This window comes from Euprymna scolopes, chromosome 37 (assembly GCF_053919585.1).
Source record: "Euprymna scolopes isolate OS-2025 chromosome 37, ASM5391958v1, whole genome shotgun sequence".
Taxonomy (NCBI): Eukaryota; Metazoa; Mollusca; class Cephalopoda; order Sepiida; family Sepiolidae; genus Euprymna; species Euprymna scolopes.
Genome location: NC_136518.1, coordinates 65,509,827 through 65,529,232, shown reverse-complemented (window position 1 = coordinate 65,529,232; position 19,406 = coordinate 65,509,827). Strand labels below are relative to the sequence as shown.

General features: G+C 34.3%; 1 protein-coding gene and 2 pseudogenes across 9 annotated transcripts in view; all 3 read left to right on the top strand.

Annotated features, from left to right (window-relative positions):
• Positions 1 to 19,406, top strand: part of LOC145261213 (voltage-gated inwardly rectifying potassium channel KCNH7-like) — a 1,042,998-nt gene that overhangs the window by 542,339 nt on the left and 481,253 nt on the right. The gene's annotated exons all lie outside the window — the stretch shown is intronic.
• LOC145261336 (U2 spliceosomal RNA) lies at positions 1,551 to 1,676 on the top strand (annotated as a pseudogene).
• LOC145261461 (5S ribosomal RNA) lies at positions 3,856 to 3,972 on the top strand (annotated as a pseudogene).

The window sequence follows — 19,406 nt, the reverse complement described above, 5'->3', positions numbered from 1 at the left end:
AAAAAAAAAAAAAACAATTACTAAGTCCATCATTTACCTCCCACTCCATTCAGCCCCAAAAGTCTCCAAGGCCATAACATAACGTAAATTTGAGTTCAGCACCAAGCAAAACTGCTAAATAGACATACAAAGAAAATTTTCGACAAATATGGTAAAATATTCCCAAAAATGGAGTGCTTTTGTTAGCCCTATAGACACCCTCGGGCACACTCAAGAGTTATCGTGAAGTACAGGCAAACAAAATTATATAGAAATCAGTTACATCTTTTCGGAAATTTTTTTTTAAATCCAAGGCATCTGGGGTTTTTTTTTAATCTGCACGAAAGTGACAATTTTAGCCATTTTAACCCGAAAGACACACCTAGGGGAGCAAGCGGAGTTTTAATTTTTTACTCATATCATATTTAATGTTTGTGCAAAATTTCAAAAAATACCAAGACGTAGTTGTTGAGAAAAGTATGGACAGACGAACGGACGAACAGACAAGGGTGAATTTACAGGTCCACCCTCCTTTTGTCGACAGAGGAATTATATTTTTAGTCGCGTTCAAGCGACTCTATACGTACCTCGGTCGGTCGGTCGGTCGGTCGGTCGGTCGGTCTGTCTGTAACATTTTGTGCTTGGGCTTTTTGGTTAAGATCAAAGGCCTGTTGTTAATAGATGCTGTTCTTAGATTTTCAAGTTTTTCTTGGCCTGTTGGCTAATTTGATCGGTGGGGGAGCAAATAAATACCAACCCCACATATAAGACCTTGGTCAGTGTAGTATCTGTTCCGGCAGATACTGCAGCAAAGACCATATGCGGGGGCAACCCCACATATAAGACTTTGGTCAATGTAGAGGCAACCCTTCATACCAATTGTCACTATCCAGCTCCCCTAATCCCCGGGGAGTTGGTCCCCATTTCCCCTTCACTTCTCACATTAAGAATCGGCCTTGTGCCTAATTTGCTCGGTGGGGGAGCAAATAAATACCAACCCCACACATCAGACCTTGGTCAATGTAGGGGAAACCCTTCATCCCAATTGTCATTATCTAGCTCCCCTACTGCCCGGGGAGTTGGTTCCCATTTCCCCTTGACCTCTAATATTAAAAATCAGCCTTGTGCCTACTTTGCTCGGTGGGGGGAGCAAATAAATACCAACTTCATAAATCAAACTTGGTCAATGTAGGGGAAACCCTTCATACCAATTGTCACTATCCAGCTCCCCTACTCTCCAGGGAGTTGGTCCCTATTTCCCCTTCTCTTCTTACATTAAAAATCGGCCTTGTGCCTAATTTGCTCGGTGGGAGAGCAAATAAACACCCTTTTCTTGGCCTTTTGGCCAAGACCAAAGTGTTGTACCTTTTCCGGCAGATAGTGCAAGCAAAGACCATATGTGGGGGAAACCCCTCATATAAGACCTTGGTCAATGTAGGGTCGATCCTTCATACCAATTGTCACTATCTAGCTCCCTACTCCCCGGGGAGTTGGTCCCCATTTTTCCTTCACTCCTCACACCAAAAATCGGCCTTGTGCCTAATTTGCTCAGTGGGGGAGCAAATAAATATCCTTTTTCTTGGCCTTTTGGCTAAGATCAAAGTGTAGTATCTGTTCTTACTACATGCTGTACTCATTGTGATATAAAGTGGGGGATCATTTTTCTGTATTAATTTAATGTAAAATAATCACCCACTTTACAACCAGTCAGTCTCAAATCATTCAAGTCATTCTCCAGATCATTCAAGTTGTTTTTGAAGGATTCCAGTTATTTTTTAAGCATTCAAGTCATTCTTAAGGTCATTCAATTCATCCTTGAGTTCATTAAAGTCATTCTAAGTCATTTACTTTTTATTTAAGTCATTTCAGCCCATGTGTCGGTCATTTTAGTTTATCTTTAAGAATTTCATGTCAATCCTACATTCACGCATTAATTCATTACACAAGAGCACGCGACTAATGGCCTTGTTAAATAAAATATAATTTAAATATTGACAAAATGGATTCAGGGTTATTTGAATTTCATTCATACCCTTGTTTGTCGGAGGAAAGAATTGTACATTAAGAATCGTTTTGATTCAAAATAGGACCAAAAATATACAACGCTAATTATGGCGTTTACATTATGATCTTTTCGTTAAAGCAAATTTATAAGTTGTTCTTTTTCTTTTATAATCAGGTTCTTATTTTATTTTCATCCACGACTCCAAAAATAGCACCGAATTTAGCATTAAGAACTTTTAGGCTGTTAGATGGCATAAAACCCCCAGATTACCAATCATAGCGTTTAAATAAAGGTCTTTTCGTTGAAATTAGATTAAAGTATCTATATATAAATACGATAGCGTGTGTGTTATTTTCTGTGTCACAGCTGGGTCGTTTAATTGTTATGTACTTCTATTTCTTGTCATAAATAATTTTACCAAGAATTCTTCAAAAGTGTTGGTTTCGGTTTAAATTATAGCTGATTACACTTAAGTCATCTATTTTATTTATAAATAATTAGATCAAGAATTCTTGATAAGTCTTGGTTTCGGTTTCGATTATGGCTGAGGGAACCTAAATTATATATGTATATATTTTTTTTCATAAGTTTTTATTTCGGTTTCGATTCAAGGTAATGCACCCAAGTCATATAGATATTTTTTCAAATTCTGACATTGCAACTGTATAATATATATATAAGTTGATAGAACAAAAACTCTATAACAATACATACGAAATATGCAAGAATTAAAATATCATATTTAAACGTACTTTACGACCGTATTTTGCGGGGCGGTCGTGCTATCTTAGATAAATACTTTGCAGTTTTAGCAAAAAAGCTACAATAATATCAAAGCGTCTCCATTTACACTAAAAATCTACATACTGCCAACATCAATATATTACATATGAATGAGTCCCCTATGGAATTTCCACAGGTCCCGCTAGTCTATTTAAATAGCTTTTCATTTTTAATCAGGTCAATATTTCATACTACCTGAACTTTATTAAACGGATCAGATTAATTATACATATAACTGCTGACACCATATTCTTGGATAGATTGTGCATAGTGTCACAGCTATTTAGAAATTCTTTTTACGGCAGGTCTAAGTGAAAAGAACATACGGCAGAAGAGATGAAGCTATCAATCTATCTTTATACAAGAGGGAAAAGTCCGCGAGTTTTATGATGCCATTCCTTCTTTCAGATGTATATGGAAAGGTTTTGACCCGGTGACATAAAGTTGATATCGCACGGACGGTCTAAAAAGCCCGCGGAAATACGCGGGGAAAAAGTTCTATCGGCCTCGTAACATTTTAAGACTCAGTGACACGCACTCGACATCTTCTTAAGACGTAAAAAAGAGTGGATAAAAGACAGCATTAAATTATATGCAAAAGAATTGAAAACAATTCGAGAATAATGAATGGGAAGGGGGAAATGGTTAGATGCAGAAGAGAGTCAAAAACACGAAAGATACCAGAAATAGGAACATTAAAACGAGGATCATTTCATGAAATGAAAAACATAGAGAATACGTAAAGATAAAGTAAAAACGTGTGTGTATATATATATATATATATATATATATATATATATATATATATATATATAAATATATATATATATAAATATATATATATAAATATATATAAATATATATATAAATATATATATATAAATATATATAAATATATATATATAAATATGTATATATAAATATATATATATAAATATATATATATAAATATATAAATATATATAAATATATATATATAAATATATATATATAAATATATATATATATAAATATATATATATATAAATATATAAATATATAAATATATATATATATATATATATATATATATATATATATATATATATATATACGGCAAAATCACGTTGACACACCGGTTCTCGTCAGATCACCGAAGTTAAGTAACGTTGAGCTTGGCTAGTACCAGATGGGTGGCCATTTGGGAATTCTCAGCGCTGTATGTGATTTCCGCTTATCTCGGCATTGCTTCCAGTTGTCCTGAACCTCCACTTGCCACTGGTATTCAACAATGTCGACTCAGCTGAAGCGTGGTCGGGTATTGCGCAACTCTTGCCACAAGAATTACACGCACAGACACAAGAATGAAGGAAACTATATATATAATATATGATTGTGTATATACATATTAGTGATGGGACGATTCCAATATTTTTCCTGAGTCCGATACAAGATTCCGATACAATTACCGATGCCGGTTTTTTTTATAAATCTCTAATCATTTAACTATAACATTGTTATTTTTCCCGATTTTCGTAAAAAACACATGTTTAATATACAGATATTATCCGATTTTTCCGATTCCCGATTCCGATTCCGATTAATCGCTCCAACACTAATACATTTGTATATGCATACATGTAAATAGATTTATACTTTTATGTATATAGAAATAATCGCTGACGTGTGTGTGAGTGTTGTGTGGGCGAGTGTTGTGAGTGTGTGTTATATAATAGTCAATATCTTGTCCCTGCAAGTAGATAAAAAAGTTTGGTTTTGAAAAGGGGGTGTTTCTTCTGAAATATCAAAATATGTTTATCATTAAGAGTCAATGAAAAAATGCACAAATCATATGTAGAAGATTTACCGAAAAATAAATGTAAAATTACTATATCGTTCATACTATTATCTCTGATTATATTTCTCCTTTCACTGGTCAGTTTTTTTGCTGGATTACATGCTATCTTAGTAATAAAAAAGAAGTATACTTATTTATTAGGATTGCTTATAGCAAACTAGAATATCATTTTTTTATGAATATGTATATATTAAAAATATAATTATCCATGGGCACGTGTTGCAGTTTTATTCGACTCTTCAGTTTGGCTCAAGCTAGCGAGATTCGAAACCAGGATCCCAGACAAACTTTCTTACTAATAGACGTATTGCGTTTATTTTTCTGCAACACGTTTAGATAGAGAATACTACGTAAATGCTTATTAGAAATATATTCGCCTGGTCCATGTAATACCAGATGAATAGCGATATATAATGCACTCTCCCATCGATTTCAATGCATGAGCTTACGACACACCAACTAAATTGCGCGGAAATACACACAGATATTATGGTTTTAGTGGTGAAGGCTTTGTGCAGAACCAACCACACTTTTTGGTATTACTGCTTACCTTTGTTGGTCCAGATAACTGCTACAGGACAGATTTTCCTTCTCCTAGCTGTATGTCTGTACGACGAATAGGGGTGCATCTCTCCCAGTGAATTTATGTGCCCAAGATACCAATCTGGAAATTTCTACGACTGGGCCCGGTACATACAGCGCCTAGCCTTCCCAAATGGTTACCTATTTGCTCAACGTCGCTTACTGCGGTGATCTGGAAAAAACCGGTGTATCAACATTATTGTGCCGTGATTGAGCCGTATCTAGCGATATATATATATATATATATATATATATATATATATATATATATATATATATATATATATATATTGTGTACAGAAAGTTGTTAGTTGAGACAGATCATTGGTACCGTCGGTTTCAAGCCCGATAATAAGGCATCCTTATCAAGCTCTCTTCAGCCAATATTCGTCTATTTTATAACCGGAAGTGTGAAGTATATATACCTCGCGAGTTCACGTTTAAATCTCGTTTTGTTAAATCCCCCACCTTTTTATCGGATGATGTAATACCTAATTTTAAACTTTGAATTATTTAAATTTAAGATCTAATTTCGAAAAAAAATTTCCTTATATAAATCGATTTTAATTTGAACCCAAATTAATTTTAAAATCTCTTTTCTTATGAATAAAAAAAAACTTAAAATATATATTGGTATGGGTTAAAAACTTTAAAATTCGTTTAATTATATCGAATTGCGTTTAAAAATTTCCAAAAATACGTTTAAAGTTTTAAAAAAATATATTTTTAATTATATCGAATCACGTTTAAAAATGTTGAAATACGTTTAAAAAATATTTTTTAGAAATCCAAATCTTTCAAGGTTTGGGGAAGTGAGTATTTATCTATCCTAAGTGATTTCCCTTGTATATTAACATTCTTATATTTTTTCATCCGATAAAAAAGGGGGGGATTTAACAAAACGAGATTTAAACGTGAACTCACGAGGTATATATACTTCACACTTCCGGTTATAAAATAGACGAATATTGGCTGAAGAGAGCTTGATAAGGATGCCTTATTATCGGGCTTGAAACCGACGGTACCAATGATCTGTCTCAACTAACAACTTTCTGTACACAAAATATAAATACGCTCTTACATTTTGGTTTTTCCTTTTAATTGAGCACTCTGCTGGAATTCTTTTTCAAAAAAAAACTAATCATATATATATATATATATATATATATATATATATATATATATATATAATTATTTTTTTTTACTATAATAATAAAATACCTACAGACGGTAGTGTTTCATCCTTTCGGGAATCTTCAGTGCAGGGTGTCACGATTAACACCAGTCGAACAATTCGAGTTCCGCAACACGAAACATCTCTGGCTCGATTAACGAAGACCTTTTCAATTCGGCTACCATTAACCGCGTGAAATAACGTTGAATTTAAACATTTTAATTTTAAATGTTCTTTACGTCAGTCACACAGTGATCTAATCGTTATATGATGATCAATGCATAAGAGCTAAATTGACCGACTTAATTCAACTGTAAGTGCTCAACGACAAGAAACGAATTTCTTAAAGGGGCTGTCATAATTATTTTTTTACTATAGTAATAATTATATATATATATATATATATATATATATATATATATATTTTACTAGCAAAAGTACCCGTCGTTGACTGGGTTCAAAAACAGTCTACAGAAAATGGACTGATTTATGAAAGTATGATAGGTTACGAAAAGGAAGGGTTGTAAAGAGATAGCTTAGAATTTGGGGGTATCAAAACCAAAGAAAAATATGATGAAAGTAAAAATAAAATAGATAAACCCCATAATTTATTATACCATACCTGTTCACACTGAAACATTTGTCACAATATTCTGTGGATCTATATTAAAAAAAACTTCTTAAACTTTGTGACATATTTCCATTCTATGGAGTTCAGGTGCCAATGAACACCCCATAATTTTATTATACTATATTTCTTCAAACTGAAACATAATTATCAAAGTATACTTACGCAGATAGATATGAAAAGCCTTTATTTAAATTTGTGCCTATTTCCATTTTATGGAGGCCAGGCGCGAATGCAGACCCCACAATTTTATTATACCATCCCCCATTTAAGTTAAAACATACTTATCAAAGTATTATTATGTACATCTATATAAAAACATATGTAAATGTTTTTGTTTTTTTTTAATTTTTAATGTTTTTATTTCCATACTTTGTGGACCAGGCGCATACGCAGCTCCCACAATTTTAATGAATCATCATTATGCCAGATCAAACATACCGATTCCTGTGACTCGATACATCTTCTCTCATTATATGCGATCAGTTTTCTGTAATAGTCTACCATATAGGAGCCTATTCGTGACCAGACACACATACAGATGTTCCGCTTTATATTAAAGATATATATAAAATTCAAATATGGCGTAATGGAAAAATATAAAGGTATTGTCAGCTTCTCTTCCAATTTTCGGATTTTAATCATGTCAAACAACATTTCAATTCCTTTAGACAGATTGATTGTTGCTATTTCTACTGATGAGTTAAGGGCATGATAGATTCACTGATTGATATAATAATTAAGTGATTGATTTTGCACTACGAAACAGATACTGTCAAGAATTGAATAAGTCAACTGAATTAAAGTAATAAATCTTAAGATGGTCATCATCATGAATTTTGTCATTTACTCACTATATTGCTCTGTAATTTCATTGAGCTTCTTAAATAAGGATTGATATACATTATAAGAAAATATATTTCTACAGAAATATATGTATATAAATATATATATATGTGTGTGTGTGTTTGTGTGCGTGTGTAATACACATAAAAACGCACACAGAAACACATACACACACAAAGTTCATTATATATATATGTATATATATGTATATATATATATATATATATATATATAAGTAGATATATAGAGAGGATGGAATTAAGGGTTTTATTAAAGGTTTAGATACATTCAGATAAATACAGGCGGATATCAAGCAACCGACAGTGTGTGAGAGAGGGTGAGAGTTATAGATATCAGCTTACTAAGAGAGGGATGCATTGATTAATTCATTGTAAAGTGAGGCCATTGTCACCTCCCTAAGCGATGGTAAGCAATGCTTATATGGATGACTATTTGCCAATACGATGCAACACGTTGTCCTAGAGATATTGTAAGCCTAGGACCGCCTAAAAATACGAAACTCCAGGATGATACTTTCCCCTAATAAGCCACGACCTAGGCACGTTCATAAAATTCAAAATCCCTTGGCATCTGGTATAAATCAACTTTAGTCTGTGTGTATGCCTCGTCTACTGTGATGTCGTAGCGAAACGGACAACTTATTTTACTCTGGTTTCATCTAAAACTCTATGAAGTCTGACAGATCTGTTAGTAGATTTTTCTTGCAGAACTAAAAATAATAAACTTGTGACGCTCAGATGATGATGATGATGATGATGATGATGATGATGGTGATGATGATGGTGGTGGTGGTGGTGGTGCATGAAGAAAGCAACGGTAGATATTTACTTGCTGCCCATCGCATTAATCTAGTATTTATTTAAATAAGTTTGATGAGATGCCACGCTAAAAGAGTTTACACAATAGAGGGTCTTAAAATTGTCGAGTTAATGTCGAAACAATCTGTAACATTCGAAAGAATGCAAAATATGACGCAATCTTTTTCGTTGTTGCTTTGTTTTATGTAAATGTTTATGAATGCCTGATTAGAGAAATGTTAATCATGTAGCTTAATATGTGAGTTCATCCACCAGACTTATCGAAGACATTCCAAAACAAAACCTATCCAAGAAAACTTACAGATACATAATGTAGATTTGTGTGATTTAAATAAAAAAAAAAACGGTCCCGCCGTTTCAGAGTCCGTAGAGAACGAACTCGCACACACACTTGCGCACGCGCGCGCACAGAAATACACACAAAGTTCTTTTTATATATACGTAGATATAGAAAGAGGATGTAAATGATGGTTTTAGGTACTTTATAAAGTAAAGACGGGGATCAACCAACAATGTGTAAGAGGGAGAGGGGGGAGAGAGAGGAGTAAAATTATGAATAGAATCTTAGAAAGAGATAGTTAATTGCAAATAAGTATTAATTAGAATAATTCAAACAGAAATGTTTTTGTAAACATAAATCAATATTCTTTCTTCTCGTAAAATCGTTTCTCTCTATCTCTCTATCGCTCTATCGCTCTGTCTCTCTATCGCTCAATCGCTCTAAACATGTGCTCACACCTGAGGCTATTTTGAATTTACTGTATAGATTATTCTCGTCATATTTGTACCGGTCAATCTCCGGCCTATTCGAGGGGAAGAGTTTATGAAGTGCAGAAACGTGTCTGTTATTTGATTGCCCCCAACCTTACCTCTTCACTTCAACCCCCCTCCTACATTCGTAATATTGATATTCTAAGTTTTTCATATGAATATTTTTATAGCATGTGTTCTTCAGAATTGTCTGATCTGTTACCTGGTTCCATTGTTCCAGTTCGCTTGACTCGTCGGTTTGCATGTTACAGAGGACGATGGAGTTGCAAATACCAGAGGTAATTCTAGAGCGAACAATCGACTCTCTGGGCTTGCAAAGATGACGTCAATAGAAGTCGGACCCCGGAACGTCGGTAACAACAATGATCCCAGACCGAGGTGCACCGGCAATCACTTCAAAGAAGTTCAAAATGGGGGACGCAGAATTCCTGGAGATTTGATAACAGCGAGATAGACTGACATTTAAAACAATAAACACAACAAAAAAAACGCGTAGTAGAATGTTCTGACGCCATCCGTCTTGATAAAAAGAGAGAGAGCAGACAACAGATAAAGCGATCGCGGGAAGAAAGCAAACATATTATATCTGTGCCCTTTTGCACACACACACCACCGCCACCATGTGACTCCTACTTGCTGTCAGTGTTGTTACTGAAGAATACTGATTGTTTCTTATCATTCCAATTTCTTGTTATTAAAAGTACAATAGACTTTTTGTTTACGTTTGATTGTGTAGGCAAGCATAATTGTACGGATTTAAACAACTCGTGAGTAGCGATCCGGTTAGTCTTATGAATAATACAACATGGAGAGCTCTATCAATTCGATGGTGTGATACCTCAGCTTCTTATTCCAGTAGCTTCTTTCCGAGAACTTTTATTGTTTTCTTCTACCTACCTACCTGATCTTTTCATGACTAAGGTCAATAGACATCCGCTGATTTTACGATAATCATCTTTTGTTAGTGTTAGCTTGTTACATAAAGAGGTATCACGCCTTATTTCCATTGATTTTCATTTTTAAAAAATCTCTAAATATGAGAAATAGTTTAAATTTTTTTTTATTAAATTATATACGTAAAACGCCTTAACGAGACATGTTGATTGCCTCGAACTTGGTATAATATTAGCATGTTCATCCCTAAATCATTAGGTTGAATAGACTCGCCTTACGGATATCCGTTCTTTTTTTTGTGCAATGTAAATACAGATTCTTATTTGACATTCAGCAAAGCCGCGTTTCACTTTGTCTTTGGCTGGCGGAAGGTTCTCAGCTGGAGAAAATCGGTCCGCTTGGATCGCTTCCGTTTCTCCAGAGAAGTGGACACCTGAAGATTGATAAGGAATGTCAAGTAGTTTTTGCTTTGCTCGAGGAATTCTAGCGACGGGGTCAATTGGTCAATCCTGAATGGCTCTAATTACTGAGAATGTAGTTAGAATTGGCAGAGTAATGATCCGGCTCAAACAGTTTTTTTTTTTTTTTTGGAAAATACACGGCATGTCAAGAGATCGATTGAACAAGAACATTTCGAAATTAAGCATCGCTGAGTCTTATCACTATTGGCTTGTCCCCACACAAGGATAGTGTAAGAGACCAGCTCATTTTTTTTGTTTTGTTCTTTTTACATAGGAGTCACCACTTATCAAGGTCCGGAGCCCACTCGAGGATAGGGGTTATTGCGGGTACAATGATCAATGGGATAGTATCGTAGTAATCTTAGTAATGGAGATTTGATAAATTGGATTACTTAAGGGGGGTTATTAGGAATTTGTTTATGTTGGACTTGAAGACATCCAAGTTGTAGTTAGGTGGGAAACAGGCAAACGGAAGAGAGTTCCACAGGCGTTTTGTACTAAGAAAGAAACTTTGTTCATGGAATCTACGTTTTGATCTAAGCACAGATAAAGAGCGGGGAAAATTATTGACAGCGGTTTCACCGAGGCGGTTGTTTTTCGTTAAAGATTGGCGAGAGGGACGGACCAGAGATTGAAGCTCAGGTGAGCACTTGTCATGGAAATAACGATAAAACAAAGACAGGCTCGCAATGTCTCTTCTGTGAGAGAAAGTTTGCAAGGAAGAGAAAAGGGAATCCCCCATTAAGCTACGAAGTCTATTTTGTATTCTGTCAAGGCAGAATAGGTTTTTAATGCGTTTAATATCAGGGCGGTGCAAAAGTTTTTACCGGTTTTGTAAAATGTGCATTTTAAACAATTGTAATTGTAAAAGGTGCATTTAAAACAATTGCATATTGTTATCAATTAAACATGTCGCCGTTATTAATTCATAGCTTTTTTTTTTCAAATTATTAAAGCCAGCTTTATATTTTTCTGCAATATTCGCACACGTGTTTACTTCACAACGACCTTCTTTAGTCAAAAAAGGAAGTCGTCTTCCACCATTATACTGTTTGTCTTCACTGAGCACTATGAACTAACGATCTAGAAAAATTTGGTTGCAAAATATTGCCCCATCCTGAATATTCTCATAATTTGACTCCCTCAGATTATCTCTTATTTCGAGGATTTAAAGAAAAAAAAATCTAAATCGCTTTAGGTTAATATCACAAGAAAAGAGTGCCCATTAGATAGATTCATATCTCATATTAAAACCTATACAATTTTACGAACTTGAAGGCTCGTTGACAGATGGCATCAAATTATAAAGATCAACGGTCGTAATTGTTATGAATAAATATTTTTAAAAATATCGTTTTTCATTTTCAAGACAGAAGTTTGAATTGGCAAACATTTTGGCACCGACCAAATGCATCAGATTCATTTTGGATTACGACTAAAATAACAAATTTTTTAACCAAATATGAAATGTAGTATTAGAACAGATACTACGCTTTTCCCCTAGCCATAACGCAATGGAAACTTATTTCTTTCTGTCCTCTGATGAAAAGAATAGCAAGAATAGCATTCTTTGAAACTCCATGGAATAAGGATTTTGTAAATTGTTTATTGGGGGGGGGGTATTCAGTCGAACAATGAATTTTGATTGTAAAGTTCAACTTACAGTTTTAATTTTCTTTCCCTTATACATATATATATGTACACACACATATATATATTTATATATAAACTAACATTAAAAAAACACTAACCTAGATTTAAAACAGATCAAGAAGCTAAATATCCAGGATAAATAGAGCACACACAAAGGAACAGGTCAACCAGAGGTCAAATAGGCCTTTGTCCGATAAATGCATTCTCATTGGCTGATAGGAAAGGCGCGGTTGATACTAGAAATCTGATTGGTTAACTAAAATTTCAATAGAAGATGAGCATATAAAAACGACAAACAACCACAGAATTCGCGTATAAGCCTGAAGAATCCTAGAGTGGATGAAACGCGGAATATTCAGTGTAGCTTAATCGCCGTATAAATTTTATAACTTACTATATATATATATATATATATATATATATATATATATATATATATAAGGTGTATGTCTAGCGGCACTGATGAGTTGTGATACAACAAAACAGTACTGTATGTGGATGACAATTACCCCCCCCCCTCTTTGGGTTGTGTACTTTGTAAATATATTTAAGCTATTAAGCGAAGCTCACTATTAATTTGTTTGTAAACAAACTGATGGTTAGAGCACTGTTGCGACGGGCGGGCGTGGAGTTAATACACACCCGAGCAGAAATATTTACAGCACTGATTCGTGATTGATGGTGAGAGCTGTCGACTGTCAATGCGACGAATGTAGGTTCGATCCACGGCTGGAGAACGGTGTAAGTCTAGCCGCACTGATGAGCTGTGATACAAGAAACAGTACTGTACGTGGATGACTATATATATATTATATATATATAAAGACATACAGTGAGTTATGGTGAAAGTAATATTTAGAGAGAGATCTGACATCTGAGGAGTTTTTTTGTTTTTTTTTTCTTGCAAATTTCGGTCAATTTGAACAGTTAAAAGTAAAAGTGTTTTCAAACATAACTCCATCCTTAAAGTGAGGAATATACGCTGTACGATAAAGACATATAGGAAAATTCCTCAGGGAACATACTTGGTTTAACTCATCTTTATGCATCAATAAACACGCAAAATACCTGGACGCATCTCATATTAGGCGCACTGTCGGTTGGACACTTATTCTGCAATAGCATTATCCTGAGTTTAAATTTCAATTTGTATTTTTATCGATAAAATACCGCATAATTACATTGACATGTAGGTTCTCACTGGATCACCAAAGTTAAGTGACGTGGTATCTTGTCAGTACAAAAGTGGGTGTCCATTTGAGAATAACAGGTGCTTTATGTTTTAGAGCTCTATTTTTATCTCGACATTGCTTCTTACCTTCCTTAACTTCTTGTCATCGAAATTAAGCAGTTCCGATTCAGGTGTGATATGGTTTGGGATTTGCGCAACCTTTTCATCACAGCTATTTCCGAGGCAACTATACTTACAGAGTGTATCCACTATATCTCGAAATGGAACGAATACCTAAAAATCATTTGCGTAATGATTACGTAAAACTGTGCTTCACAATTGAATTGCTCCCACATGGACCCTTACAGACTGTATCAATTGTATCTCGAGACCGACAAAAGCGTGTGGTTAGTGATTGCGCCACTGTTGCTTCCATAATTGGCCCCCTCCGCACACGTACCCTTATAAAGAATATCCATTGCATCCAAAGACTTAACGAATGCTTAAAAATCGTGTATTTAGTGATCGCGTAACCCTTTCTTTACAATTGACTCACCTCCACAGGTACCCTTACAGGCAGTGTCAACAGTATCTAGAGACTGAACAAAGGCCTTGTTAGTTATTGCGCAACCCTTGCTTCAAAATTGACTCTCTGCGCACATAGCCTTATATAGAGTAGCTATTTTATATAGAAACTGAACAAAGGTCTAAAATTCGTGTGGTTAGTTATTGCGTACGTCTTGCTTTATAGTTGACTCTCCACACTGGTATCCTTACAAGGGTATCCTTACAGAGGTGTCTTTACAGGGGTATCCTTACAAGAGAGTGAATGAAGACGTTAAAAAGCGCGCATAGTGAACGGACAGATCTTTAGAAAATGCGTTCCGGTTTATTCATTGGTTTGTCTTTCCAAATGAATTCGATTTATTTTCGCCGAACTCTTAAAAATGATCCTCTGTTTTCTGAAAAGCATTTGTCTTCGCTTGGCTCACAGTTTCCGTTTAACGAAACGAAAATAAACATTCCGCTTTTTTTATTATTATTATTATCTGATCTTTCTTTTTCTTTCTAATCGAAATTTGCAATCGTATTTTTATAATAAAGTGGATTTGTTTTCTTTCTTTGTTTCATATATAAAAAAAAAAATACGAAAATAAAAAATTAAAATTCCTGGGACTTAAGAGTTCCCATTTGATAATTTTTGTGTCTAATTTGATGCGTAGCATTTCATTGTATGTGTTGCGAAATTAATGGTTACGTCCCATTATTTTTTTACCGACCTTTTTTTTTTATTTATTTTTTTTTTTTTTAGTTTCTTTACCTTTGTTTATCATTCGGAAAGAAAACAAAATATTGTATTAGGAAAGAAAGCATATCCTATACAAATTAGTTTTCGTGTGTTTTCATTTTCTTCTCTACTATTTTTTTTTTTTTTACAATTTTTTCCCCGCTTCATATCTTACATCTTTTTAAAATCTTACTAGATCAATCATTATTAATGTTATTTTATTAGTATTGTACTCACTATGAGTTCTGACTCGGCACATCATCAGTGATTGCTCACTGACAACAACCGGTAGTGTTCCCTGGAGTTTATTGTCTACATAGGTACCACATATTCTCAATGAGCTTTTGCCAGGAATTAAATTACGCATAACTGCTTCTAACGCACGTTCATGACAGAGAGTGTTTTCTTTAGTCTCACACCACCAATATCTGCAACAGAGGGATTAAACATCCAGATCATGAATGCATAAGTTCAGTCGTCATAACAATGCGATTTGCAACCCCCTCAGATCAATTGGGGCGGAATTAAAAGTAAAAGGCATATTTTCAGAGCAATATCTACTTTTTCATATATCTATATATCTACAAAAGTGAAATTTTCTGTGTGTCTGTGTGTGTACATTTCCCTACCAAACTACTCTGTCAATTTTCAGTTTACAAAACCAACATTTGACATAAGAGGTATTAATATTTGGGAAAATATTGTTCATCAGTTTTCGGCCAGAAATTTGGTTGTTAAGGGATCAAAGTTTAACGATTTGACCTTTAAAACTCTACCAAACTCCCTCAATTTTGGGTCTAAACACTTGAAATTTTAGATGACAATTACTTGGACATGGATCCATCTTTTTTATTCAGTTTAAGCCCAAAACAATAAATGTTAAGGGGTCAAAATTGGGGTCAAAGATTAAAAATGTAACCCTGCCGTCTTTGCCAAGTTACTCAGCCAATTTTTGGTCTAAACATTTGAACTTTTACATAAAGTGTGTTCAGAAATACGATAAGCTTTTTAATTAGTTTTTTTGCCGAACATTTGGCAACCAAAGGGTTAAAGGTCAAAAGATTTGACCTTTGCGTTGCCTAGCAAACTATTCCGCCAACTTTTGGTCCAAACATTTGAACTTTTACATAAAGGATGTTCAGAAATGCAGCAAGCTTTTTAATCAGTTCGAAAGAGTTGACTTTTGAAGACTCTACCAAACTCCTCAACCAATTTTCGGTCTAAACATTTGAAATTTTAGATGTAGGTTACCTGGACATGAGTTAAACTTGTTAATATATATGTGTATACATATGCACATAATGTTATGAACATAATATAGAGCCCGAGCAATGACGAGCTTAATTGCTAGTAATATATACAAGGTAAGCTATATATATATATATATATATATATATATATATATATATATATATATATATATATATATATAGGCATGCATGCATGTATATGTAAGAATCTGCGATTCATACTTATTTACTTCATGGAATTACTTATATCTGATCTTATATCCCCACTTTTAATGGTGGTCTGTGATCGACTTTGTGAAGAGTTCTCTCTAAATCACACCAAGATAAGGGAATCACGACTCCGTTTGCTGGTCATGCGTAATAATGGCGCCCAAAGAATTCTTTTATCATCTAGTCTTTCAACCGCTAGTTTTTCTTTGTTTTTTTGTTGTTTTTTAACAAAGAAAAAAAGTTTTACGTCCAAGTATTACTTTTTTTTGCACGCTTCCATGAATTCTTTATTAATTCCAATTGTCTGCGCGCTCGTTGCTCAATAACCATTCTCCGAAAGAAAATAGTTACTAGAAAGACAAAGAATTGGAGCCTTTTTAGCGTAAAAGTGCCTTTAATTCAATCTATATTGTCACTCAATCATCAGATCTGGATATAAAAACCTGCTTGTACGTGATGTCTCTCTGGTTATTTAAGCATCTGGTTCTATTGATCACATCACAAATTATAAATACGACTCTATGATTACCACACATACACACACTCACATACAACCCCACACACATATTGCCTATATATCTGTGTTCGTATGTATCAAGGAGTTTTATTCTCGGCTCCCCTAAATCAACAAATATTAGACCATTTCCGTAATGATTGGCTTTTGTTGATTTTGCGATGGGCGTTTAGTTCTGTGCAGTTCTAGAAGATCCACCCTCCTGAGCCTTGCCTTCTTTCTTTGGGAAAGATTTACCTTATTGCTAATCGCATGAGGCGCTCCTACCGGGGAATGCTGACGGGGTTGGCCGGGCACTTTTTTTTACAAGTCAGAGTGCCCCTACTCTAGAGCGCTGACTTATCAGTCTTACTTTATGACCCTGGTGTCTAAGTTCTTGCAGTGGGAGGGAACGAAAAAAAGCTGTCTATGTACCAAGACGGCACCATTTGTCAAAATCCATAGGCGACTCGAAAATAAGAGTCAACGAATTAGCTAGGGTGGCATTAAAACAACAACGTTACGATTGATAACAACGGTTAAGACTACCCAGAAATTAGACCCTTTAAGAGGGCGAAAAGAAATTTACATTTTAAAACGGGCAACACTTAAAGACTGTTGACCTAGAATGAATCCGTTGTTCTAACCTTCTATAGTGAATGAGGTATTCTGTTGCTTAAATCCCATCAATCCCTAACTCTGCATTTAAAGGATAATATAACAGTTAATTCTTTGCATCTTATTATTAAAGAAAGGTGTATACAGAATTTTAGTTAGATTGGACCAGTAGATTCTGAGGAAAAGTTAAGTAAACGTATTATTGTTGGGACTAATCTTTTGGTATGTCTGTTCGTCACGATGTAACTGGGCCCATCTGACAGAAATTTTGTATGGAACTTTGGCGATGATCATATTACATAAAATTACATAAAATTGCGAGGTGTATTTCGATGTCATCCCCTCCTCTAACGTTAAAAATAACATTTCTTATACTGTTATTCTCAATAAGATATATTTAAAATGCAATTACACATACGTAAAAACACTATGACAACATATTTTTTATAATAATATCTATATATCTCGTACGTATAATCCTTCCCTCGTTGAGAGCTCAATATTAAATTGCTTTTCAAAAGTGTACATTCAAAAATATTGATGAATATAGAGCTTTTCTGTCGCGTGGGATAGCACATCAATAAGTATTAATGACTCGTCGCAAAATTTTACTGACAATGCGATTATGACTTCATTGACGTCACCTGAGTAATAGTAGCAAAAGAGTCAGTGATAGAAGGATGATATATATTGTTCTCCGAACGGCACCAGATAAACATATAAATTGGATGTATTGTTGTTTAACCAGGACATATGATATCGATGTATAAACTGAGTCATGTTGTATCAGAGAGTTATCACACGGGTATATATTACAGTTCATATTTACATAAAAGTATCATTTTTTATAAGACGAATAATATATGCTTCATACCTTTCTTTTTTCAAGAGATCTTCCATCTTCACTGATTAACTCGGTGATGAAACATGATATGACCAACACCATAACCAATTGAAACCTCTGTTCTTCCTTCTTTTGTGAAACCACAGAACAACATTTTATATGTTTAAAATATAAATTTATTTCAGCTGTGCCAAATGATCTTCACAAGGAGTCTGCATTACGTGCTCACATGCTTGTTCTTTGCAGCCCGCTTCCTGGCTTTTTGAAGCACGTATGTTCACTTCCGTGGCTAAACTCAAAATCTACTCCTTTCTCTAAACTTCCCGACCCTTTCACCTCAGTTCCGTTACGTCATCATTAAAAAGCACACGTCTATCGACGTACGACATTTCCATGTATGCCTTTCCAAGGTCATTTTGTTTATTTAACCTAGTAAATTTATGTAACCATCTTCAGCTAAAACCCATTAGTACACTTTATTCTATAAAAAATAAATAACTTCCAATCTGAACCATTTTAATAATATCACTGGAAAATAGATAAATAGAAAGATAGAAAGATAGATTGATAGTAACTGATTTTATTTTTAACCATGTTATTATCTAACTATAAGGTACACCGAACTAAGTATTATGATATCCGTTCACTACACAGTAAGGAATAATTAGGGATTAATAATGATAACTCATCACAATACAACATTTATTGTTTAAATTTTCTCGAAAATTACTGTATCGATCTAACTTCAAATGTTATGGGTCTTATTTCTCATTAGGTGCAGAGAACAAAGTATTATGGTATCTATTCGATAAACAAGTGAAGGGCAATAAGGATTTATAGATATTAGCCACGACAATACGACATTTACTCTACAGGTTTTCTCGGAAACTATTGCGCCCATCTAGCTGAAATGGTGTAGTGACCTTTGTTAAGAAAGGGTGCAGCGGACTAAGTAGTATGGTACCCGTTGGATGAATAGCTGGAGACTAACAGGAATTAATAGTGGTCGATTGCTAATGCAAATCCGAGCACTAATATAAGCATATTCAACCATAAATTTATGATTAGGATTAGGGATTT